The sequence below is a fragment of the Oncorhynchus masou genome, chromosome 32 (genome assembly GCF_036934945.1).
Source record: "Oncorhynchus masou masou isolate Uvic2021 chromosome 32, UVic_Omas_1.1, whole genome shotgun sequence".
NCBI lineage: Eukaryota > Metazoa > Chordata > Actinopteri > Salmoniformes > Salmonidae > Oncorhynchus > Oncorhynchus masou.
Window position 1 is genome coordinate 87082260 of NC_088243.1, and position 27714 is coordinate 87109973.

The window sequence follows — 27714 nt, forward strand, 5'->3', positions numbered from 1 at the left end:
TCACTCACAATGACAACAGACCTGACTCTTCTCACTCACAATCACAACAGACCTGACTCTACTCATAATGACAACAGACCTGACTCTACTCATAATGACAACAGACCTGACTCTACTCACTCACAATGACAACAGACCTGACTCTACTCACTCACAATGACAACAGACCTGACTCTACTCACTCACAATGACAACAGACCTGACTCTACTCACAATGACAACAGACCTGACTCTACTCACAATGACAACAGACCTGACTCTACTCACAATGACAACAGACCTGACTCTACTCACTCACAATGACAACAGACCTGACTCTACTCACAATGACAACAGACCTGACTCAACTCACTCACAATGACAACAGACCTGACTCTACTCACAATGACAACAGACCTGACTCTACTCACAATGACAACAGACCTGACTCTACTCACAATGACAACAGACCTGACTCTACTCACAATGACAACAGACCTGACTCTACTCACTCACAATGACAACAGACCTGACTCTACTCACAATGACAACAGACATCAATTAACAACTTGTTAAGAATACCCGTCAAGTGGTGGTACTTTTAGAAATAACAAAGTTATTTAAGGTATTCCCTTAGACCACCTCAGGGAATACCTTAGACCACCTAAGGGAATACCTTAGATCACCTCAGGGAATACCTTAGACCACCTCAGGGAATACCTTAGACCACCTAAGGGAATACCTTAGACCACCTAAGGGAATACCTTAGACCACCTCAGGGAATACCTTAGACCACCTCAGGGAATACCTTAGACCACCTCAGGGAATACCTTAGACCACCTCAGGGAATACCTTAGACCACCTAAGGGAATACCTTAGACCACCTCAGGGAATACCTTAGACCACCTCAGGAATACCTTAGACCACCTCAGGGAATACCTTAGACCACCTCAGGGAATACCTTAGACCACCTCAGGGAATACCTTAGACCACCTCAGGGAATACCTTAGACCACCTCAGGGAATACCTTAGACCACCTCAGGAATACCTTAGACCACCTCAGGGAATACCTTAGACCACCTCAGGGAATACCTTAGACCACCTCAGGGAATACCTTAGACCACCTCAGGGAATACCTTAGACCACCTCAGGGAATACCTTAGACCACCTCAGGGAATACCTTAGACCACCTAAGGGAATACCTTAGACCACCTAAGGGAATACCTTAGACCACCTCAGGGAATACCTTAAACCACATCAGGGAATACCTTAGACCACCTCAGGGAATACCTTAAAGGCAGTGGTGGAAAAACTACCCAATTTTCATATTTGAGTAGAAGTAAAGTTACCTAATAGGAAAAAGTGAAAGTGGAAGCCACTCAGTAAAAAACGACTTGTGTAAAAGTCTAAAAGTATTTGGTTTTAAATATACTCAAGTATTCTAAAGTAAATGTAGTTGCTAAAATATACTTAAGTATCAAAAGTACAAGTTTAAATAATTACAAATTCTTTATATTAAGCAAACAAGACAGCACGATTAAAAAAAATATGTTTTGAATATGTATGACATCCAGGGGCAGACTCCAACACATCATTTACAAATTAAGCATTTTTTGTTTAGTGAGTCCGCCACATCAGATGCAGCAGGGATGACCACAGATTCTCTTGATAAGTATTTTTTATTTTTTTTTACCTTTATTTTACTAGGCAAGTCAGTTAAAAACAAATTCTTATTTTCAATGACGGCCTAGGAACAGTGGGTTAACTGGCTGTTCAGGGTCAGAAAGGCAGATTTTGTACCTTGTCAGCTCAGGGATTTGAACTTGCAACCTTTCGGTTACTAGCCCAATGCTCTAACCACTAGGCTACCCTGCCACCTCTACACTCTAACCACTAGGCTACCCTGCCGCCTCTACACTCTAACCACTAGGCTACCCTGCCGCCTCTACACTCAAAACCACTAGGCTACCCTGTCGCCTCTACACTCTAACCACTAGGCTACCCTGCCACCTCTACACTCTAACCACTAGGCTACCCTGCCGCCTCTACACTCTAACCACTAGGCTACCCAGCCGCCTCTACACTCTAACCACTAGGCTACCCTGACCCCTCTACACTCTAACCACTAGGCTACCCTGCCGCCTCTACACTCTAACCACTAGGCTACCCTGCCACCTCTACACTCTAACCACTAGGCTACCATGACCCCTCTACACTCTAACCACTAGGCTACCCTATTGGACCAGCATCCTGTCCTTCTTAGCATTCAAAATGTAACGAGTAAAAAGTACATTATTTCATTTAGGAAATGTAGTGGAGTAAAAGTAAAAGCTGTCCAAAATATAAATAGTGAAGTACAGTACAGACACTCCCCAAAAAACTACTATAGTACTAAAATACACTTTACACCACTGCTTAAAGGTGAACTATTCCTTTCTTTATGAGTACAGGACACTTCTGCTTTGAGAATATGGTGAAAACACTGAATCAAAGTACATTGTTATCTGGAGGCTCACTGAGATAGCTACTGTAGCTAACTGAAGTGTGCACGGCATGGCAACAACTACCACGGTCAATTGAAATGCTTTTAACTGGGCATAAGAGTAAGCGATGTGCGACAACCCAAACAAAATAACATTTATTAATGTTACAAACAAAAGTCACTCTTGATAACAGCTCTCTCTCACCCATATCATCCTCATGGAGGTTTCAGCCTACGGGGTAAACACCTAGTGCCTTAAAGGAGTTCTTCTCACCAGCTGTCAGGTAGAAGATAGCAGAACAGGGTGGGTTCTGGGTGATTTATAGTGGAGAGCCTCATGCTGCTATGGATTCATATTAGCCTGTTTTTAGTTTCACTCCGTAACATCTAAATGAATGGGTAGTTAGCACGGCGTACGTGTGTTATACACAAAAGTATTGGAAAATATCACCGCGAGAGAGAGAGCTGTCTATTTCTGAGTCATGGAGTGAGCTCTACCCTCTCTCCTTCTTCCATCCCTCTCTTCCTCCCTGCATCGCTCCATCCTTCCAGCCTCCTACCCGCTCTCACTCACCCTGGAACTGAGCTTTGCCACACACTAACACACACACACACACACACACACACACACACACACACACACACACACACACACACACACACACACACACACACACACACACACACACACACACTGAGTTTAGCTGTTGGCAGCTGAGAATTTCATACACATCTGTGTTCTGTTTATAACTGTGTATCAAGAGCCTCTGAGCGTCGCCCATAGTCTCAGTTTGTGTGTGTGTGTGTGTGTGTGTGTGTGTGTGTGTGTGTGTGTGTGTGTGTGTGTGTGTGTGTGTGTGTGTGTGTGTGTGTGTGTGTGTGTAATCTATGTTTTACAAGAGTGAGTGTATGCAGTGCAGGCCAGAGCACACAACAAGCCTCTGTTGTGCAGTTACCAGTGATATGTTTCTGTCTCTGAGCCACAAGTTGTGTTCTCTCCCTCCCCCTCTCTCCCTCTGTCCCTCTCCCCCTCCCTTTCCATCCCTCCCTCCCTCCTTCCTTCCCTCCCTCCCTCCATCCCTCCAGCCCAGCGGTATACTGTACCCAGGGGGCAGGCCTCTGGGGCAGGCTGAGGCGGTATGACGGCCTCCCCAGACCCTGTTGCCAAGTGAGATCATGGGAAACACATGTTGTAGTGTGGATCCTGCTGGAAAAATACACAGCAGCTGGCTGTTAACTGCCCCATAGCGGGAGGGGAGGGGAGGGAGGGAGGGAAGGAAAGAGGGAGAGAGAGAGGGATGGAGGGAGGGAGTGAACCACTTCAGCCTGCCTCAGCTGCTGCTGCTGGAAACTCCTGGCCTCTCCTCCTACCCTGATCCTGCATCCTCAACCTCCAGAACAACCTGGTGATCCATCTGTGGCCGACCAGTTGGGTGTGACTAAAGGGAGTATGACTGGCCCGCAACCCATTGAAAAGGTCTGATGAGGGCAAACACTAAACCTGACCTTAACCCTAAGAGAGAGAGAGAGAGAGAGAGAAAGACAGAGAGAGAAAGAGAGAGAAAGAAAGAGAGAGAAAGAGAACGAGAGAAAAAGAGAGAGAAAGAGAGAGAGAGAGACAGAGAAAGACAGAGAAAGAAAGAGAGAGAAAGAGAGAGAAAGAAAGAGAATGAGAGAAAGAGAGAGAGAAAGAGACAGAGAGAGAGAGAGAGAGAGAGAGAGAGACAGAGAGAGAGAGAGAGAGAGAGAGAGAGAGAGACAGAGAGAGAGAGAGAGAGAGAGAGAGACAGAGAGAGACAGAGAGAGAGAGAGGTCTTTAGGGAAGGGAATCCGACGATACATCATATGTCATCGTACACACTAAGAAAAAAAGGTGCTATCTAGAACTTAAAAGGGTTATTCGGCTGTCCCCATAGGAGAACCATTTGAAGATTTTGGTTCCAAGTAGAACCCTTTTGAATTCCAAGTAGAAACCTTTCCACAGCAGGTTCTACATGGAACTCAAAAGAGTTCTACCTGGAACCAAAAAGGGTTCTCCTATGGCAACAGCCCAAAAAAACCCTATGGAACTCTTTTTCCTAAGAGTGTATATGCTGGGTTATATGCTGAGTGTATATGCTGGGTTACAATAGACTGTTTACAATCTGTTGTCCATGTTACATATGAATCACATCATGCCATTCATCTCATTGACACATACTGGGACTGAGGGAGAAACTGTATATTTCTGTCCTGATTGGGGTTGTTTTAGGATTGATCCGTTCCAGAACACTGGTGTGACTCTGTGAACTGGCTTCTCTTCCAGACCAGCTGGATGGGCTGACAGTCCGTGAGATGTGGGGGATACAGCCTATGAGCCTGAGCATGGGAACTGGCCTAGTTCCTAGCCTCAACCCAACTAGCTAGCTAGTATCATAATGCTGGCCTGAATGTTTCAGAGGACTCGTCTCCCTCACTCAAAGTCTTTAAATGGAAATCAACAGAGGCCATAAAATCACATTAAAGCTTCTTTACCAGCTAGATGACACACTTAGTGACTTGTGTGAACAGGGTTTGCCACTATACTGCCTGAACCTGGACAAGGCATGGCCCAGGTTGGGAGAGAGAAGCTCGGAGAGGGAATATGCGTCCCAAATTGCACCTTATTCCTTATATAGCGCTACATAGGGAATAGGGAGCCATTTGGGATACAGCCAAGAGAGAGGGAGCGAGCAGCTTGGAGAGGGAGAGCGAGCATGTTGGAGAGGGAGAGAGAGCAGCTTGGAGAGTGGGAGAGAGCAGCTTGGAGAGGGAGAGCGCAGCTTGGAGAGGGAGCGAGCAGCTTGGAGAGGGAGAGAGAGCAGCTTGGAGAGGGGGAGAGAGCAACTTGGGGAAGGAGAGAGAGCAGCTTGGAGAGGGAGAGAGCAGCTTGGGGAGGGAGAGAGCAGCTTGGGGAGGGAGAGAGAGCAGCTTGGAGATTCAGCGAGCAGCTTGGAGAGGGAGCGAGCAGCTTGGAGAGGGAGAGAGAGCAGCTTGGAGAGGGGGAGAGAGCAACTTGGGGAAGGAGAGAGAGCAGCTTGGAGAGGGAGAGAGCAGCTTGGGGAGGGAGAGAGCAGCTTGGGGAGGGAGAGAGAGCAGCTTGGAGATTCAGCGAGCAGCTTGGAGAGGGAGAGAGCAGCTTGGAGAGGGAGGGAGCAGCTTGGAGAGGGAGAGAGCAGCTTGGGGAAGGAGAGAGAGCAGCTTGGGGAAGGAGAGAGAGCAGCTTGGACGGGGGAGAGAGCAGCTTGGAGAGGGGGAGAGAGCAGCTTGGAGAGGGAGAGAGAGCAGCTTAGGGAAGGAGAGAGAGCAGCTTGGAGAGGGAGAGAGAGTAGCTTAGGGAGGGAGAGAGAGCAGCCTGGAGAGGGAGAGAGAGCAGCTTGGAGAGGGAGAGAGAGCAGCTTGGAGAGGGAGAGAGAGCAGCTTAGAGAGGGAGAGAGAGCAGCTTGGAGAGGGAGAGAGAGCAGCTTGGAGAGGGGGAGAGAGCAGCTTGGAGAGGGAGAAAGAGCAGCTTGGAGAGGGAGCGAGCAGCTTGGAGAGGTGGAGAGAGCAGCTTGGAGAGGGAGAGAGCAGCTTGGAGAGGGGGAGAGAGCAGCTTGGAGAGGGGGGGAGAGCAGCTTGGAGAGGGGGAGAGCAGCTTGGAGAGGGGGAGAGAGCAGCTTAGGGAAGGAGAAAGAGCAGCTTGGGAAGGAGAGAGAGCAGCTTAGGGAAGGAGAGAGCAGCTTAGGGAAGGAGAGAGCAGCTTAGAGAGGGAAACAGAGCAACTTAGAGAAGGAGAGAGAGCAGCTTAGGGAAGGAGAGCAGCTTAGGGAAGGAGAGAGCGCAGCTTAGGGAAGGAGAGAGAGCAGCTTGGGGAAGGAGAGAGAGCAGCTTGGGGAAGGAGAGAGCAGCTTGGGGAAGGAGAGAGCAGCTTAGGGTAGGAGAGAGAGCAGGAGAGAGAGCAGCTTAGGGAAGGAGAGAGAGCAGCTTGGGGAAGGAGAGAGAGCAGCGTAGGGAAGGAGAGAGAGCAGCTTAGGGAAGGAGAGAGAGCAGCGTAGGGAAGGAGAGAGAGCAGCTTAGGGAAGGAGAGAGATCAGCTTAGGGAAGGAGAGAGAGCAGCTTAGGGAAGGAGAGAGAGCAGCTTAGGGAAGGAGAGAGAGCAGCGTAGGGAAGGAGAGAGAGCAGCTTAGGGAAGGAGAGAGAGCAGCTTAGGGAAGGAGAGAGAGCAGCTTAGGGAAGGAGAGAGAGCAGCGTAGGGAAGGAGAGAGAGCAGCGTAGGGAAGGAGAGAGAGCAGCTTAGGGAAGGAGAGAGAGCAGCTTAGGGAAGGAGAGAGAGCAGCTTAGGGAAGGAGAGAGAGCAGCGTAGGGAAGGAGAGAGAGCAGCTTAGGGAAGGAGAGAGAGCAGCGTAGGGAAGGAGAGAGAGCAGCTTAGGGAAGGAGAGAGAGCAGCGTAGGGAAGGAGAGAGAGCAGCTTAGGGAAGGAGAGAGAGCAGCGTAGGGAAGGAGAGAGAGCAGCTTAGGGAAGGAGAGAGAGCAGCTTAGGGAAGGAGAGAGAGCAGCGTAGGGAAGGAGAGAGAGCAGCGTAGGGAAGGAGAGAGAGCAGCTTAGGGAAGGAGAGAGAGCAGCGTAGGGAAGGAGAGAGAGCAGCGTAGGGAAGGAGAGAGAGCAGCGTAGGGAAGGAGAGAGAGCAGCGTAGGGAAGGAGAGAGAGCAGCGTAGGGAAGGAGAGAGAGCAGCTTAGGGAAGGAGAGAGAGCAGCTTAGGGAAGGAGAGAGAGCAGCTTAGGGAAGGAGAGAGAGCAGCGTAGGGAAGGAGAGAGAGCAGCGTAGGGAAGGAGAGAGAGCAGCTTAGGGAAGGAGAGAGAGCAGCTTAGGGAAGGAGAGAGAGCAGCTTAGGGAAGGAGAGAGAGCAGCTAAGGGAAGGAGAGAGAGCATCTTTGGGAAGGAGAGAGAGCAGCTAAGGGAAGGAGAGAGAGCAGCGTAGGGAAGGAGAGAGAGCAGCGTAGGGAAGGAGAGAGAGCAGCGTAGGGAAGGAGAGAGAGCAGCTTAGGGAAGGAGAGAGAGCAGCGTAGGGAAGGAGAGAGAGCAGCGTAGGGAAGGAGAGAGAGCAGCTTAGGGAAGGAGAGAGAGCAGCGTAGGGAAGGAGAGAGAGCAGCGTAGGGAAGGAGAGAGAGCAGCTTAGGGAAGGAGAGAGAGCAGCTTAGGGAAGGAGAGAGAGCAGCTTAGGGAAGGAGAGAGAGCAGCTTAGGGAAGGAGAGAGATTAGCTTAGGGAAGGAGAGAGAGCAGCGTAGGGAAGGAGAGAGAGCAGCTTATTGACACAGAGAGTGTGAAAGCATCCTGAAGGCACATTATGTCACTCCCCTTGGCAGCGTGCTCCAAGCCGATTGGCTGAGCCACAGAGTTCTGTCACATCCCCCATTCATGATCTGTGCTCCTCTACAAGTGTCACACTTGAATTCATATTGTTTGCAAAGTTCATTTACAAAGTTAATTTACAATACACATGGCCAAGCTCAGAGAGTCTTCAAACACGGCTTGTTATGTCGGCTACTACAAACCTACCTGTCGGTGTACCAGCATGTAGAGAACCGATTGCAACCACAACTGTTGCTGGCTGCTACCGTTCAACTCAAGGCCTTGTCTCGACAGCGCGACTGTGACTCAATAACACGCTGCGGATGGTGTTACAGCAAGAGACAGCACGAGGGAGGGGGGGGGGGGGGTGAGGAGAGTATTGTAGAGGAACCGTAGAGGCGAGACTGTCAACAACACATTAGTCTCTTCATTTAAAATAGACCACATGGAATGTTTGCCACTGGGTGTGCTCTTGGGACAAAAGAGGTCCCCTAAAATGGACAAAAATATTGTCCAGACATGATAGAAACTGTACAGAGGACAATCAACAAACTCATTTAACAGCTGGAATGGGGGGGGGGGTAATCTCGTTCAGTGCTTCAGGTGTAAATCGGAAGGTGCAAGAACAAAAAGTGAGCATGGGGGGTGACCTGGGGGGCTCTGAGGTACTGGAACGCACATTTTTTTTATCACCTTTATAATAAATCATATCATCACATTTGTGTAGTGGCATAGAGCAGTAGAGTTTTTTTTTTAAATGTTTTATTCATTTAACAAGGCAAGTCAGTTAAGAACACGTTCTTATTTACAATGACGGCCTAGGAACAGTGGGTTAACTGCATGTACAGGGGCAGAATGACAGATTTTTACCTTGTCAGCTCGGGGATTCGATGCAGCAAACTTTCAATTACTGGCCCAACACTCTAACCACTAAGCTACCTGCCGCCCCAGTAGAGGCACTTACAGAAGTTGCACACATGGGGAACATTTTTAGTAGCAAATTTAGCCTTTTATAAAAACACATTTCATGCATTTTTACTTCATTTTACATGACAGGGAGACTTTGGCAGAATCTTTAATACTGCGCAAATGACTGAAATGACAGGCTACTTTCACAGCGAGATCAATAAAAACGACCTGTCTTGAATATATCAATGGCCTCGTCCTAGGTGTGTGGAGAGACATTGTAGGCTACAATATGAGGAGTAAATGATAGTCCTAAAAGTGCTCTCCACTTTTACCAGACTCACCCCCAATGGTGCCCGGCTCCCTCGTTGTTTATGGCCGATGCGTCCGTGCCAAAAGCCTATCTTTGTCTTCTTTTACTTTGTAAAACAATATTTGGTCGTTGATCTAATGTTGCTGTAGCCTACAGCAGAAAGATGAGTCTTCTCTTTTCAGCAGCAGCCATTTTCTTTCCAACCTGTGTTTTCCTGCGATTCTATTTTGCCGTGCGTTCCTGACTGGAGGCATTTTTTTTTTTTTAAGAAGCTATTGATTCTCTGTGGCTAAATTACAGGCTGTCTAATGGTGTTGTAGGCTATTCTGAATTATTTAAAGTAGATTTCTGAATAGTCAGCAGTAATTCTAATTTCAATTTATCCCATGGTGCTGCAGGCTCCCCCAGAGACCTTTTGATCCTATAAGGAAATAAATGATGAAATGCAACGCTGGAGAGATGAGAGTTGCAGGCTCATGACTATCAGAGCAGAGGGATGAGAGTTGCAGGCTCATGACTATCAGAGCAGAGGGATGAGAGTTGCAGGCTCATGACTATCAGAGCAGAGGGATGAGAGTTGCAGGCTCATGACTATCTAAGCAGAGAGATGAGAGTTGCAGGGTCATGACTATCAGAGCAGAGGGATGAGAGTTGCAGGCTCATGACTATCAGAGCAGAGAGATGAGAGTTGCAGGCTCATGACTATCAGAGCAGAGAGATGAGAGTTGCAGGCTCATGACTATCAGAGCAGAGGGATGAGAGTTGCAGGCTCATGACTATCAGAGCAGAGAGATGAGAGTTGCAGGCTCATGACTATCAGAGCAGAGAGATGAGAGTTGCAGGCTCATGACTATCAGAGCAGAGAGATGAGAGTTGCAGGCTCATGACTATCAGAGCAGAGAGATGAGAGTTGCAGGCTCATGACTATCAGAGCAGAGAGATGAGAGTTGCAGGCTCATGACTATCAGAGCAGAGAGATGAGAGTTGCAGGCTCATGACTATCAGAGCAGAGAGATGAGAGTTGCAGGCTCATGACTATCAGAGCAGAGAGAGGCAGAGAGCATCCCATTCTAGTTCTGTGAGAGATACAGGCACGCTTGCATTGGTCGAAAACACAGGTTCCAATGTTGTGCTAAACCATAAGGCCCGACCCGAATCAACTCTTAGAATATTACGCCGGGACTAAAAGTCAACTTTTTACCAAGTTTGTTTTTATTGGGGGAGGCGGGGGCATGAAAATTAACGAAGAAGAAACTCAAATGAACTTTGATTGCTTTTAATTTATCCTTTTTTTTTTTTACATATAAAAAAAAGTACCGGATCCCGACAGATAGGATACGGAACGAAACAGTCCAAAATGGAGAGGTGCCGTACGCTATTCCCAGCAGGATCATGGTCAAATTAAGCACTGCTCTCTCTACCATATAACAGTGAATAACAGCATTGATTTTGAGACCAACAGTGCATTTAAATAGAATTGCTCATCCCAGATGTAACGTTTGTCCTATACAGAAGAGTTTTACATGCTTCATTTAACACAGTATACCACCCAGTTCTGAACATGCTGTTTTCATTATACACAATGCATAAATTATTTATCTGAACTGTTAAACTGAAGAATTACTAGAAATACTGGAATTGCTGGAGTTGAGAACTCAACAGCAGAAGCAGTAATAGGTGGGATGGGGCCAGAGTCCCATTCTGCTGGGACTAACACCTGTGTAGTGAGAGGTTAGCCATGTCATAGTGAGAGGTTAGCCATGTCATTGTGAGAGGTTAGCCATGTTATAGTGAGAGGTTAGCCATGTCATAGTGAGAGGTTAGCCATGTCATAGTGAGAGGTTAGCCATGTCATAGTGAGAGGTTAGCCATGTCATAGTGAGAGGTTAGCCATGTCATAGTGAGAGGTTAGCCATGTCATAGTGAGAGGTTAGCCATGTCATAGTGAGAGGTTAGCCATGTCATAGTGAGAGGTTAGCCATGTCATAGTGAGAGGTTAGCCATGTCATAGTGAGAGGTTAGCCATGTCATAGTGAGAGGTTAGCCATGTCATTGTGGGAGGTTAGCCATGTCATAGTGAGAGGTTAGCCATGTCATAGTGAGAGGTTAGCCATGTCATAGTGAGAGGTTAGCCATGTCATTGTGGGAGGTTAGCCATGTCATAGTGAGAGGTTAGCCATGTCATAGTGAGAGGTTAGCCATGTCATTGTGGGAGGTTAGCCATGTCATAGTGAGAGGTTAGCCATGTCACAATGTGTAGTGAGAGGTTAGCCATGTCACAATGTGTAGTGAGAGGTTAGCCATGTCATAGGTAGAGGTTAGCCATGTCATAGTGAGAGGTTAGCCATGTCATTGTGGGAGGTTAGCCATGTCATAGTGAGAGGTTAGCCATGTCATAGTGAGAGGTTAGCCATGTCACAATGTGTAGTGAGAGGTTAGCCATGTCATAATGTGTAGTGAGAGGTTAGCCATGTCATAGTGAGAGGTTAGCCATGTCACAATGTGTAGTGAGAGGTTAGCCATGTCATAGTGAGAGGCTAGCCATGTCACAATGTGTAGTGAGAGGTTAGCCATGTCACAATGTGTAGTGAGAGGTTAGCCATGTCACAATGTGTGGTGAGAGGTTAGCCATGTCATAGTGAGAGGTTAGCCATGTCATAGTGAGAGGTTAGCCATGTCATTGTGGGAGGTTAGCCATGTCATTGTGGGAGGTTAGCCATGTCATTGTGGGAGGTTAGCCATGTCATAGTGAGAGGTTAGCCATGTCATAGTGAGAGGTTAGCCATGTCATAGTGAGAGGTTAGCCATGTCACAATGTGTAGTGAGAGGTTAGCCATGTCAGAGTGAGAGGTAAGCTGGCCATGTCATAGTGTATGTTGGGGGGGGGGGTAGATTTATATTTACATATATATGTACCATCCCTTATCCATTTGGCTCCAACCATAAACAAGTCTTCTATCAAGTTCATTCAATTTGCCATGCAGTCATAAAAACACTACCGACATCAACAGAACTTCCAGCTTGTTTCAGCTGTCATATCACAACTCCTGTGATATGGCACCCCATTCCCAATATAGTGCACTGTATTTCACGGGTCAACACACAGAAGTTACACAACAATAGAGAACCCTATTAACGTAACGGTTGATCTATCCAACTCCCTTGACTGTCCCCTGAAGTGTTTATACAACAGCCCCAACAACAATAACAGGGCAAGATCGAAGCCAAACAGGGACAGACCACACACTGTCTTCTGCCTGTTGCAGTAGCAGTCCATCTCCTACTTTAACCCCCTACTGGGTACAGAGAGAGAGCAGACAAAACACATTCTGCCAGGCCGTAACGGCTCCCTATTCCCTGCATAGTGTACGACCTATGACCAGGGCCTATGGGACTCTATACAGTAGAGGGAATAGGATAGCACAGGATGTAAACAAACAGTCAGGAGGAATCAATTGTACGGTCAATTCAAAAACGGTAAAGGTTTTATAACAAGCAAGTCACGCCTACTTCTTTTTGTTTGCGCTTGTTTTGTTAGGGTTTGAAATGTGAATGAGAAGTCTGATTTATCTGATGTGAAACTGAGTTAAAGAGGGAAGTCATGTGATGTTAGGAGAGTGATAAGGGGAGCTACAGTAATAGCCTGCAAAACTGTATCAGGGCTGGAGACAGGGCACTCTAACCTAATCCACTCCACAGTACAGTCCACAGTAGGGTTGGAGACAGGGCACTCTAACCTAATCCACTCCACAGTACAGTCCACAGTAGTGCTGGAGACAGGGCACTCTAACCTAATCCACTCCACAGTACAGTCCACAGTAGGGCTGGAGACAGGGCACTCTAACCTAATCCACTCCACAGTACAGTCCACAGTAGTGCTGGAGACAGGGCACTCTAACCTAATCCACTCCACAGTACAGTCCACAGTAGGGTTGGAGACAGGGCACTCTAACCTAATCCACTCCACAGTACAGTCCACAGTAGGGCTGGAGACAGGGCACTCTAACCTAATCCACTCCACAGTACAGTCCACAGTAGGGCTGGAGACAGGGCACTCTAACCTAATCCACTCCACAGTACAGTCCACAGTACAGTCCACAGTACAGTCCACAGTAGGGCTGGAGACAGGGCACTCTAACCTAATCCACTCTACAGTACAGTCCACAGTAGTGCTGGAGACAGGGCACTCTAACCTAATCCACTCCACAGTACAGTCCACAGTAGGGTTGGAGACAGGGCACTCTAACCTAATCCACTCCACAGTACAGTCCACAGTACAGTCCACAGTACAGTCCACAGTAGGGCTGGAGACAGGGCACTCTAACCTAATCCACTCCACAGTACAGTCCACAGTACAGTCCACAGTACAGTCCACAGTACAGTCCACAGTAGGGTTGGAGACAGGGCACTCTAACCTAATCCACTCTACAGTACAGTCCACAGTACAGTCCACAGTAGGGTTGGAGACAGGGCACTCTAACCTAATCCACTCCACAGTACAGTCCACAGTACAGTCCACAGTACAGTCCACAGTACAGTCCACAGTAGGGTTGGAGACAGGGCACTCTAACCTAATCCACTCCACAGTACAGTCCACAGTACAGTCCACAGTACAGTCCACAGTACAGTCCACAGTAGGGTTGGAGACAGGGCACTCTAACCTAATCCACTCCACAGTACAGTCCACAGTACAGTCCACAGTACAGTCCACAGTACAGTCCACAGTAGGGTTGGAGACAGAGCACTCTAACCTAATCCACTCTACAGTACAGTCCACAGTACAGTCCACAGTACAGTCCACAGTACAGTCCACAGTAGGGTTGGAGACAGGGCACTCTAACCTAATCCACTCCACAGTACAGTCCACAGTACAGTCCACAGTACAGTCCACAGTACAGTCCACAGTAGGGTTGGAGACAGGGCACTCTAACCTAATCCACTCCACAGTACAGTCCACAGTAGGGTTGGAGACAGGGCACTCTAACCTAATCCACTCCACAGTACAGTCCACAGTACAGTCCACAGTACAGTCCACAGTACAGTCCACAGTACAGTCCACAGTAGGGCTGGAGACAGGGCACTCTAACCTAATCCACTCTACAGTACAGTCCACAGTAGTGCTGGAGACAGGGCACTCTAACCTAATCCACTCCACAGTACAGTCCACAGTACAGTCCACAGTACAGTCCACAGTACAGTCCACAGTACAGTCCACAGTAGTGCTGGAGACAGGGCACTCTAACCTAATCCACTCTACAGTACAGTCCACAGTAGTGCTGGAGACAGGGCACTCTAACCTAATCCACTCTACAGTACAGTCCACAGTAGGGTTGGAGACAGGGCACTCTAACCTAATCCACTCCACAGTACAGTCCACAGTACAGTCCACAGTACAGTCCACAGTAGGGCTGGAGACAGGGCACTCTAACCTAATCCACTCCACAGTACAGTCCACAGTACAGTCCACAGTACAGTCCACAGTAGGGCTGGAGACAGGGCACTCTAACCTAATCCACTCTACAGTACAGTCCACAGTACAGTCCACAGTACAGTCCACAGTACAGTCCACAGTAGGGTTGGAGACAGGGCACTCTAACCTAATCCACTCCACAGTACAGTCCACAGTACAGTCCACAGTACAGTCCACAGTACAGTCCACAGTAGGGTTGGAGACAGGGCACTCTAACCTAATCCACTCCACAGTACAGTCCACAGTAGGGTTGGAGACAGGGCACTCTAACCTAATCCACTCCACAGTACAGTCCACAGTAGGGTTGGAGACAGGGCACTCTAACCTAATCCACTCCACAGTACAGTCCACAGTACAGTCCACAGTACAGTCCACAGTAGGGCTGGAGACAGGGCACTCTAACCTAATCCACTCCACAGTACAGTCCACAGTAGGGTTGGAGACAGGGCACTCTAACCTAATCCACTCCACAGTACAGTCCACAGTACAGTCCACAGTACAGTCCACAGTAGTGCTGGAGACAGGGCACTCTAACCTAATCCACTCCACAGTACAGTACGCTGCTTCTTCATTAGAAATACACTGATTGGCTGGTGAGGCTACTGAATTTGGTTCGTTGTTCTCTCTCAGACAATACTGAGGGAAGAGATATAATGATACATTAAATCTAGAAATACTATATGACCTGCTCGGTTGTAGTAAAACAGCAATTGATCTAAACAGTGCTCTGATGCAACAGGCTGCAGTAAATGGGCCTGGATAATAGGCCAGGATAATAGGCCAGGATGATAGGCCAGGATGATAGGCCAGGATGATAGGCCAGGATGATAGGCCAGGATGATAGGCCAGGATGATAGGCCAGGATGATAGGCCAGGATACTAGGCCAGGATGATAGGCCAGGATGATAGGCCATGATGATAGGCCAGGATGATAGGCCAGGATGATAGGCCAGGATGATAGGCCAGGATAATAGGCCAGGATAATAGGCCAGGATGATAGGCCAGGATAATAGGCCAGGATAATAGGCCAGGATGATAGGCCAGGATAATAGGCCAGGATAATAGGCCAGGATGATAGGCCAGGATAATAGGCCAGGATGATAGGCCAGGATAATAGGCCAGGATAAAAGGCCAGGATAATAGGCCAGGATAAAAGGCCAGGATAATAGGCCAGGATGATAGGACATGATGATAGGCCAGGATGATAGGCCAGGATGATAGGCCAGGATAATAGGCCAGGATAAAAGGCCAGGATGATAGGCCAGGATGATAGGCCAGGATGATAGGCCAGGATGATAGGCCAGGATAATAGGCCAGGATGATAGGCCAGGATGATAGGCCAGGATAATAGGCCAGGATGATAGGCCAGGATAATAGGCCAGGATGATAGGCCAGGATAATAGGTCAGGATAATAGGCCAGGATAAAAGGCCAGGATGATAGGCCAGGATTATAGGCCAGGATGATAGGCCAGGATGATAGGCCAGGATGATAGGCCAGGATAATAGGCCAGGATAATAGGCCAGGATGATAGGCCAGGATAATAGGCCAGGATAATAGGCCAGGATGATAGGCCAGGATAATAGGCCAGGATAATAGGCCAGGATGATAGGCCAGGATAATAGGCCAGGATAATAGGCCAGGATGATAGGCCAGGATGATAGGCCAGGATGATAGGCCAGGATAATAGGCCAGGGTGATAGGCCAGGATAATAGGCCAGGATAATAGGCCAGGATAAAAGGCCAGGATGATAGGCCAGGATGATAGGCCAGGATGATAGGCCAGGATGATAGGCCAGGATAATAGGCCAGGATAAAAGGCCAGGATGATAGGCCAGGATGATAGGCCAGGATAATAGGCCAGGATGATAGGCCAGGATGATAGGCCAGGATGGGTGGCAGGTAGCCTAGTGGTTAGAGTGTTGGGCCAGCAACTGAAAGACTGCTAGATCAAATCCCTGAGCTGACAAGGTAAAAATCTGTTGTTCTACCCCTGAACAAGGCAGGTTAACCCACTGTTCCTAAAACCATCATTATAAATAGGAATTTGTTCTTAACTGACTTGCCTAGTTAAATAAAATACAATTTAAAAAAAAAGGCCAGTGTAGAAGGACCTATTGAAGAAGAAAGAAAACAAAAACAGGGAAGTGGTTATAACCACAAGGGACCATGGGACATTTCATTATTTGTATTGAATTAAACATTATGTTTTAAAAGCATTGGCTGTATGTTTTGACAGATTATACTGTAGCAGATGCAACAGTATCATGTCAATCCTCCAGCTATGTATCAAATCATGAGAGCTGCTCATATGATCTTCTACTCAAATACCCATAAGGTATTTCAACCTCCCAAAATTGTCCAGATTTTTTTTTTTAACTATATTTTACCAGGAAAAGACCCTTGAAGTTAGAAACCTCTTTTGCGCCAGTCAGTACACGCAACACAACACAATACATTAAAAACAATTACAGTGGTCAATCTTATTATTATTATACTGTCGAGCCCATATAAAACATGATAAATTGACGTGAGAGAATTAGATGGACAAGTCAAATCCAAATGGACACGAGCGTGATGCCACTGAGAGTACAGTGAAGAGAACTTGAGCAGCGGAACTCTGACCATTTCTTTGCTACAGATTTATTACAGGACTTGCTCTGCTGACGGTATGAGTTTTGATTTTCAAAGTCAAACCTTATTGAGCTCGATTGCTTATCAAAATGTTGTGAATTAACATAATATTTTAGGAACATCAGACATATTATACTTTGATTTACATCTTCAGGAAAGCAAAACAAAAAGACTTTTATCTCCCTCACCAACTTCAAACATCTGCTATCTGAGCAGCTAACCGATCGCTGCAGCTGTACATAGTCTATTGGTAAATAGCCCACCCATTTTCACCTACCTCATCCCCGTACTGTTTTTATTTATTTACTTTTCTGCTCTTTTGCACACCAATATCTCTACCTGTACATGACCATCTGATCATTTATCACTCCAGTGTTAATCTGCAATATTGTAATTATTCGCCTACCTCCTCATGCCTTTTGCACACAATGTATATAGAATCCCATTTTTTTCTACTGTGTTATTGACTTGTTAATTGTTTACTCCATGTGTAACTCTGTGTTGTCTGTTCACACTGCTATGCTTTATCTTGGCCAGGTCGCAGTTGCAAATGAGAACTTGTTCTCAACTAGCCTACCTGGTTAAATAAAGGTGGAATAAAATAAATAAATAAAAAGTCGCCAAACTGTACAGTAGCCTCGTCCAAAGGCAGGCAGGTGGCGATATTGAGTCGTTTTCATCTTACCGTCCAAACGCATTGTATGCATCCGGCAATAGTATCCCCGTGGACTGGTTCATACCTAAACCATTCTCCATTCAGGTTGCGTAGGCTTCAATTTACTCTTTCACTTGATTTAATTATGAGAAGGGAGAACATTTGAGGGAAATATGCATATTTTCCTTATGAGACACCATTTTCCACCACCATGCTCATGACTAAATGCTAATCCCTGGTGTTGTTTATCATTTTCAGCCAATCAGGTTGAAACTAGCAGACCAGGGGTTCCGTTTCTTTTACTGCATGTTTATTTTAGCAGCATCACATTAGTGGAAACCAGGACTGTTCTCAGGGCAGACCTGGTTGTAGTTTAAGTCGATTAGGGGAGAATTTTTGCAAATCCTAACCATTTTCGTAAAAAAAAAAAACTTAATCGCCTAACCTTACACTTTAATTATCCTAATCTGCTGCGTAAATCATCCTAACCTGCTACGAAAAGTAACTTCTGTTCGTCAAAACAGGCTGACCTGCCCTGAGAATAGTATTGGTTTCGACTAATATAATACAGGTTAGGGGTGAAAAAAACAGACTGGCTGAAGGCAATACACAACATTTAGCCACTGGCATCATGATGGAGAATTGTGTTTCATAAGGAAAGTATGCATATTTTCTGTTTTTTTCACCGCCTTCTAGCCATTAAATAATGTTAAGGAGGAAATCGATGCCTACGCAGTTTGAATGGAAAAGGATTTTAGTACGATTGCCGGCTGCATACCATGCGTTTGGACGGTAATATGAAAACTACTCAATATTGCCAGCTGCTGGCCTTTGGGCTAAAAGTAGCCTATGCTTCAGAATCAGACAACAGGGCTATTGTCCACTAAATGGCACATCATGACAAACCACACATTCCAAAGGCACGGGATGACAACAGCTAGCTATTGACTCATCATATTCTATTGATCATTGGAATGACAGCGGTTATCCATAAATCAAATAATGACAGTCCGTCTATGCGTAATGGCACAAATGATTTGCCCCACATAGCATACACGTGCAATAGGGTTGTTGTTTGTTTCGTTCATAGTCTATGGCTCAACACAATGCTTCGATTTGCCCCCCCCCCCCCCCCAAAAAAAAACAAAACAAACACTGGAACTTTAGAACATCGGAACTTTAGAACACCTTTAAACAATACAATATAACACCATAGGAGAAAGTTCTATTCCGATCGGTCTATTTAAAGTTATAATGCATTCCGGTTCAGATTATTTTAGTAACAGCCAGCATACCTCTGACATAGCCTATTCATTCTGATTCACTCTCAACTCTTTCCACTGATTCAGATCCTCTCTCTCACATAGCGAAAGACTAACCCAAATAGGAGAAGGTTATGCCCGTGATTTCCCAATAATAGCTCAAGTAGACTACTTTCTTCTCCCAGTTCAATTATCATACTCCCGTTTCCCCACCAAGCACTGCAGAATAAACATAAAACCGACCAACACTCACTGAGATAGCGCGATGGGAGGGGTTAGAGGTACCTACCAGCTTTATATGCCCAACATTATTTTCTTCTGTCATCTTGAAACAGTCGAAAACGAAGTTAAGAAACACTTGGATCGAACAGAAGTGGAAGAGCCCCGGTTATGTGACACAAACAGCGTTGCTCCGTTTAGTTCTGTTCCCGCTCGCTCTCGACGCAAGCAACTGCGAACCTCCCTGACTGCGCATTCACTCACCGTCCGTGAAAGCTCACAGGCTTGTATATTTAACTTTAGAAAAACGAGAGGGAGAGAGACAGACAGACAGAGAGAGAGAGAGAGAGAGAGAGAGAGAGAGAGAGAGAGAGAGAGAGAAGAGGCAGACAGAGAGAGGGAGGCAGACAGACAGAGAGAGAGAGGGAGACAGAGAGAGAGACAGAGAGAGACAGAGAGAGAGAGAGGGAGAGAGAGAGACAGACAGAGAGAGAGAGAGAGAGAGAGACACAGAGAGAGAGACAGAGAGAGAGAGAGAGAGAGAGAGAGAGAGAGAGAGAGAGAGAGAGGCAGACAATCGCAGGAAAGCGGCTCCTCCTACCAATACAATGCGAAAACCCTAAAACCACAGATCTGATCTACAAGCGCAGCGCAGGCAGGCGTGCTCATACTCGTCCTAGCCTACATACACCGGGCAGTAGAGTGATCAGCTGTAACCAACTTCATGAAATTGATGGGATCGTTAATGACAATGGAATTGCCTCGTCTTCTAATGACGATGATATGTCTAGGGTAGGCTTCTCATTTTAATGAAACTCTACTGTATGATGCAAGGACAGGTAATACTGTTGTTGAAGTTTAAGGCAGTTTCATATATAGCCTCCTGTTGACTCATTCATATGGTTAAGAGCTTGTTAAATAAATTGTTTAGAATATAATATAGTCTATAATACTAATATAATAGAAGATTACTTAATGAATTTACAAGTGTTACCTTGAAAATGTTTCAATTTTACTTTTTTTTTCTATGAGAATACATTCCAGAAAATGCCCTAAATATAGCCCCCCTTTGTTGAGGGTCTCTGTGTCTGTACTTTGTCCTCGTGTCTACTCTACAAAGTGAAAGTGGAAACAATGTACAGTAAGTGATTCGGTCACCACTGTTTTCTAGCACAGTGCTCTTGAGTCTAAAAAGTTGCAAGTCCTGCCTCTTTCCGACTCAAAGATGAGAGAATTAACACAGCCACACTCCAACACACTTCAGTCACAGCACAACTCTGAGCTCTGGGTCCCCATAGGCTCTGGGTTTCATAATGCGTCATTCTTCATAGGAAAAGCACCCACACATCGGAGTCTGCTTGTAGCAGGTGCGTGGGAATAAGTCAGTGATGTCTAAAATGCTCGGAGGAAGGCCAAGAGGCACATAGCGGTCTACTAAAGGTCAACTATGGCTTAATTAGACAGTGATAATGGCAACAGGTCAACTATGGCTTAATTAGACAGTGATAATGACAACAGGTCAACTATGGCTTAATTAGACAGTGATAATGACAACAGGTCAACTATAGCTTAATTAGACAGTGATAATGACAACAGGTCAACTATAGCTTAATTAGACAGTGATAATGACAACAGGTCAACTATAGCTTAATTAGACAGTGATAATGACAACAGGTCAACTATAGCTTAATTAGACTGTGATAATGAGAACAGGTCATCTATAGCTTAATTAGACAGTGATAATGACAACAGGTCAACTATAGCTTAATTAGACAGTGATAATGACAACAGGTCAACTATAGCTTAATTAGACAGTGATAATGACAACAGGTCAACTATAGCTTAATTAGACAGTGATAATGACAACAGGTCAACTAAACAGCAGTGTGTTAGTTTTTCTTTTCTTTTAGAAGTTCATTCTTAAAATGGAATCAGAATTCTATGCACCAGTGATTTAAAACAAATGCAAGCTATTATATGCAATGCCTTCGCATAGAAATGTGATCATGTCTGTTCTTTAAAAAAATGTCAAGGATACTGAACTAGAGTTGACCCCAATTAGTCGACTGGTCGATTGTTTGGTCGACCTAGCAGTAGCAAACACTGAACCAAAATATAAACGCAACGTGCAACAATTTCAACTTTTCTTAATGAGTTACAGTTCATGTATAAGGAAATCAGTCAACTTAAATAAATTCATTAGGCCCTAATCTATGGATTTCACATCCACTGGGGAGCCAGGCCCAGCCAGTCAGGATAGGTTGTTTTCTTCCACAAAAGGGACAGTTTCATCAGCTGTCCTGGTGGCTGGTCTGAGATGGCAAAATAATGTTGAGATACGAAGACGTTCTTATAAATTACATTAAACTGCTCCCCGAAAATGTGCATTTGGCAAGCAGATCGGTAGAAACTGTAAGATAAATTGGGATTCCACATGAGAAAGGTTGCCGACTTCTCGTGTAGCGGATTACTGGCAACCTAAGGAGAGAAAAGGCAGAATCTTCGAAAGCAAGTAGAGGTGGGATGAGGATGGTCGAGTCAGGTTAATTTTTTTAAAACTTCTGGTTATCTTGATCTCTGGATCCCTCTTGAGTAATTTGTGTCTTGTTTAATCAAACAATGCGCTTAAAGCATCAGACACACTCAATGCATATATAGTTGATTTTATTAAAACATGTAGGGTGTGTCTGTGTATGGAAAAATATATGCTTAAACATTCTGACCAATCAATTGGCCGAAAGAATGGACAACTTTTGTTCAACCAAGGTTTTCGAAATCAGGATTTGGCCTAAGAAACAGGCAGGCCTACTGTAAGTCCTTCCTCTGCAACACCATCATTAAGTCTGCCGACAACACGGCGGTGGTAGGCCTGATCACCAAGGACGATGAGACAGGCTATAGGGAAAAGGTCAGAGACCTGGCAGTGTGGTGCCAGGGCAACAATCTCTCCCTCAACGTCAGCAAGACAAAGGAGTTGATAGTGGACTTCAGAAAATGGAGGGCCGAGCATGTCTCCATTCATATCGATGGGGTTGTAGTGGAGCGGATTGTGAGCTTCAATTTCCTAGATGTCTACATCACTAAGGACCTATCATGGTCCAAACACACCAACACTGTTGTGAAAAGGGCATGACAACGCCTCCTTCCCCTCAGGAGGCTGAAAAGATTTGGCATGGGGCCCTCAGATCCTAAAATAGTTCTACAGCTGAACCATCGAGAGCATCTTGGCTGGCTCCATCACCGCTTGGTATGGCAACTGCTTGGCATCTGACAGTAAGGCGCTGCAGAGGGTAGTGTGTATGGCCCAGTACGTCACTGGGGCCGAGCTGCAGAGGGTAGTGTGTATGGCCCAGTACGTCACTGGGGCCGAGCTGCAGAGGGTAGTGTGTATGGCCCAGTACGTCACTGGGGCCGAGCTCTCTACCAACCATCCGAGCTCTCTGCCCCTCTATATCAGGTGGTGTCAGAGGAAGGCCCTAAAAGTTTTCAAACCCCCCAAGTCATAGACTGTTCTCTCTGCTACCGCACTGCAAGTGGTACCAGAGCACCCCACACACACACACACACACACACACACGCTCCCACACAAAATACACACATGCATATTGACTCCACACACACACACTCACACATAGCCACACTATATTTTACACTCTTCACATACGCTGCTGTTACTGTGTTTATAATCTATCCTGATTGCCTAGTCACTTTTATCTCTACCTACACGTACATGTTAACTCAACTACCTCGTACCCCCACACGTTGACTCTGTACTGGTACTCCTTGTATAAAGTCTAGGTATTACCTCAACTACCTCGTACCCCCACACGTTGACTGTACTGGTACTCCTTGTATAAAGTCTAGGTATTACCTCAACTACCTCGTACCCCCACACGTTGACTCTGTACTGGTACTCCTTGTATAAAGTCTAGGTATTACCTCAACTACCTTGTACCCCCACACGTTGACTGTACTGGTACTCCTTGTATAAAGTCTAGGTATTACCTCAACTACCTCGTACCCCCACACGTTGACTCTGTACTGGTACTCCTTGTATAAAGTCTAGGTATTACCTCAACTACCTTGTACCCCCACACGTTGACTCGGTACTGGTACTCCTTGTATAAAGTCTAGGTATTACCTCAACTACCTCGTACCCCCACACGTTGACTCTGTACTGGTACTCCTTGTATAAAGTCTAGGTATTACCTCAACTACCTCGTACCCCCACACGTTGACTCTGTACTGGTACTCCTTGTATAAAGTCTAGGTATTACCTCAACTACCTCGTACCCCCACACGTTGACTCTGTACTGGTACTCCTTGTATAAAGTCTAGGTATTACCTCAACTACCTCGTACCACCACACGTTGACTCTGTACTGGTACTCCTTGTATAAAGTCTAGGTATTACCTCAACTACCTCGTACCCCCACACGTTGACTCTGTACTGGTACTCCTTGTATAAAGTCTAGGTATTACCTCAACTACCTCGTACCCCCACAAGTTGACTCTGTACTGGTACTCCTTGTATAAAGTCTAGGTATTACCTCAACTACCTCGTACCCCCACACGTTGACTCTGTACTGGTACTCCTTGTATAAAGTCTAGGTATTACCTCAACTACCTCGTACCCCCACACGTTGACTCTGTACTGGTACTCCTTGTATAAAGTCTAGGTATTACCTCAACTACCTCGTACCCCCACACGTTGACTCTGTACTGGTACTCCTTGTATAAAGTCTAGGTATTACCTCAACTACCTCGTACCCGACACGTTGACTCGGTACTGGTACTCCTTGTATAAAGTCTAGGCATTACCTCAACTACCTCGTACCCCCACACGTTGACTCTGTACTGGTACTCCTTGTATAAAGTCTAGGTATTACCTCAACTACCTCGTACCCCGACACGTTGACTCTGTACTGGTACTCCTTGTATAAAGTCTAGGTATTACCTCAACTACCTCGTACCCCCACACGTTGACTCTGTACTGGTACTCCTTGTATAAAGTCTAGGTATTACCTCAACTACCTCGTACCCCGACACGTTGACTCTGTACTGGTACTCCTTGTATAAAGTCTAGGTATTACCTCAACTACCTCGTACCCCCACACGTTGACGCTGTACTGGTACTCCTTGTATAAAGTCTAGGTATTACCTCAACTACCTCGTACCCCCACATGTTGACTCTGTACTGGTACTCCATGTATAAAGTCTAGGTATTACCTCAACTACCTCGTACCCCCACACGTTGACTCTGTACTGGTACTCCTTGTATAAAGTCTAGGTATTACCTCAACTACCTCGTACCCCCACACGTTGACTCGGTACTGGTACTCCTTGTATAAAGTCTAGGTATTACCTCAACTACCTCGTACCCCCACACGTTGACTCTGTACTGGTACTCCTTGTATAAAGTCTAGGTATTACCTCAACTACCTCGTACCCCCACACGTTGACTCTGTACTGGTACTCCTTGTATAAAGTCTAGGTATTACCTCAACTACCTCGTACCCCCACACATTGACTCTGTACTGGTACTCCTTGTATAAAGTCTAGGTATTACCTCAACTACCTCGTACCCCCACACGTTGACTCTGTACTGGTACTCCTTGTATAAAGTCTAGGTATTACCTCAACTACCTCGTACCCCCACACGTTGACTCTGTACTGGTACTCCTTGTATAAAGTCTAGGTATTACCTCAACTACCTCGTACCCCCACACGTTGACTCTGTACTGGTACTCCTTGTATAAAGTCTAGGTATTACCTCAACTACCTCGTACCCCCACACGTTGACTCTGTACTGGTACTCCTTGTATAAAGCCTCATTTTATTGTTATTTTATTGTGTTACTATTTCCTTTTCTGATTTGACAAATGTTTCTTACTTTTTAACTCTGCGTTGTTGTGAAAGGGCTCATAAATTAAGCATTTCACATTAGTCTACACCTGTTGTATTCAGTGCATGTGACCCCCAAAAAATATGATTTGATTTCATGTGAAGACAACACACAGCCTGTAGCCAAGTAGGCTATGATACTCTCTCCTTCAACACTTAAATAACACTGGCAAGGTAAGGTAAAAATAGCTTGTGCTAATAGCTGGGCAAAACCATCGCCTCAACAAGCAATTGGTGCACATAACCAAAAAGACAGAAAAAAGGAGTGCCCGCTTCTCAAGCAACCAAGAATATACATTCACGTGTCTGGGGGCCTATCATAGTAGAGTACGGTCATGTCTAGGGGCCCCTCATAGTAGAGTATGGTCATGTCTGGGGGCCCCTCATAGTAGAGTATGGACATATTTAGGTGCCCCTCATAGTAGAGTATGGTCATGTCTAGGGGCCCCTCATAGTAGAGTATGGTCATGTCTAGGGGCCCCTCATAGTAGAGTATGGACATATTTAGGTGCCCCTCATAGTAGAGTATGGTCATGTCTAGGGGCCCCTCATAGTAGAGTATGGTCATGTCTGGGGGCCCCTCATAGTAGAGTATGGTCATGTCTAGGCCCTCATAGTAGAGTATGGTCATGTCTAGGCCCTCATAGTAGTGTATGGTCATGTCTCGGCCCTCATAGTAGAGTATGGTCATGTCTGGGGGCCCCCATAGTAGAGTATGGTCATGTCTAGGCCCTCATAGTAGAGTATGGTCATGTCTGGGGGCCCCCCATAGTAGAGTATGGTCATGTCTAGGCCCTCATAGTAGAGTATGGTCATGTCTAGGGGCCCCTCATAGTAGAGTATGGTCATGTCTGGGGGCCCATCATAGTAGAGTATGGTCATGTCTAGGGGGTCATAGTAGAGTATGGTCATGTCTGGGGGCCTATCATAGTAGAGTATGGTCATGTCTAGGGGCCCCCCATAGTAGAGTATGGTCATGTCTAGGGGCCCCCCATAGTAGAGTATGGTCATGTCTAGGGGCCCCCCATAGTAGAGTATGGTCATGTCTAGGGGCCCCACCATAGTAGAGTATGGTCATGTCTAGGGGCCCCCCATAGTAGAGTATGGTCATGTCTAGGGGCCCCTCATAGTAGAGTATGGTCATGTCTAGGGGCCCCCCATAGTAGAGTATGGTCATGTCTAGGAGCCCCCCATAGTAGAGTATGGTCATGTCTGGGGGCCCATCATAGTAGAGTATGGTCATGTCTAGGGGCCCATCATAGTAGAGCATGGTCATGTCTAGGGGCCCCCCATAGTAGAGTATGGTCATGTCTAGGGGCCCCTCATAGTGGAGTATGGTCATGTCTAGGGACCTCTCATAGTAGAGTATGGTCATGTCTAGGGACCCCCATAGTAGAGTATGGTCATGTCTAGGGGCCCCCCATAGTAGAGTATGGTCATGTCTAGGGGCCCCTCATAGTAGAGTATGGTCATGTCTGGGGGCCTATCATAGTAGAGTATGGTCATGTCGAGGGGCCCCTCATAGTAGAGTATGGACATATTTAGGTGCCCCTCGTAGAGTATGGTCATGTCTAGGGGCCCGCCATAGTAGAGTATGGTCATGTCTAGGGGCCCCCATAGTAGAGTATGGTCATGTCTAGGGGCCCCCCATAGTAGAGTATGGTCATGTCTAGGGGCCCCCCATAGTAGAGTATGGTCATGTCTAGGGGCCCCTCATAGTAGAGTATGGTCATGTCTAGGGGCCCCTCATAGTAGAGTATGGTCATGTCTAGGGGCCCCTCATAGTAGAGTATGGTCATGTCTAGGCCCTCATAGTAGAGTATGGTCATGTCTAGGGGCCCCTCATAGTAGAGTATGGTCATGTCTAGGGGCCCCTCATAGTAGAGTATGGTCATGTCTAGGGGCCCCTCATAGTAGAGTATGGTCATGTCTAGGCCCTCATAGTAGAGTATGGTCATGTCTAGGGGCCCCTCATAGTAGAGTATGGTCATGTCTAGGGGCCCCTCATAGTAGAGTATGGTCATGTCTAGGGGCCCCTCATAGTAGAGTATGGTCATGTCTAGGCCCTCATAGTAGAGTATGGTCATGTCTAGGCCCTCATAGTAGAGTATGGTCATGTCTAGGGGCCCGCCATAGTAGAGTATGGTCATGTCTAGGCCCTCATAGTAGAGTATGGTCATGTCTAGGCCCTCATAGTAGAGTATGGTCATGTCTAGGCCCTCATAGTAGAGTATGGTCATGTCTAGGGGCCCCTCATAGTAGAGTATGGTCATGTCTAGGCCCTCATAGTAGAGTATGGTCATGTCTAGGTGCCCCCAGACAACCACAAGTTAACCTAACGTAGCAGACATAAAAGAAGGGTGGGGGGTCCTCTTCTCTTCTTCTCTTCTCTTCAACCAATCCAGTAAATGTGTAGGAGGAGTTAATAAGATGGAGTGTCACCTCGTTAATGTCCAAAAGAGGAAGTCGAGTCATAAGCTCTCTTTCCATGCCCCCTGAAAACTGGAATGTCCACAAGGTGGTAAAAACACTGGAAATGAATCC

The 27714-nt window shown here is 46.4% G+C and overlaps 1 protein-coding gene across 3 annotated transcripts in view; it reads right to left on the bottom strand.

Moving 5' to 3' along the window:
• The window catches only part of LOC135526772 (probable E3 ubiquitin-protein ligase MID2), a 284108-nt gene that overhangs the window by 173550 nt on the left and 82844 nt on the right, over positions 1-27714 (bottom strand). For 2 of the 3 annotated variants that reach the window (XM_064955429.1, XM_064955428.1), the window contains exon 1: positions 19338-19759. The exons of the other annotated variant lie outside the window; for it this stretch is intronic. The gene's annotated coding sequence lies outside the window, so the exon portion shown is untranslated. Of the gene's footprint in view, positions 1-19337; positions 19760-27714 lie in introns of those variants that run through there. 3 annotated transcript variants of the gene reach the window in all.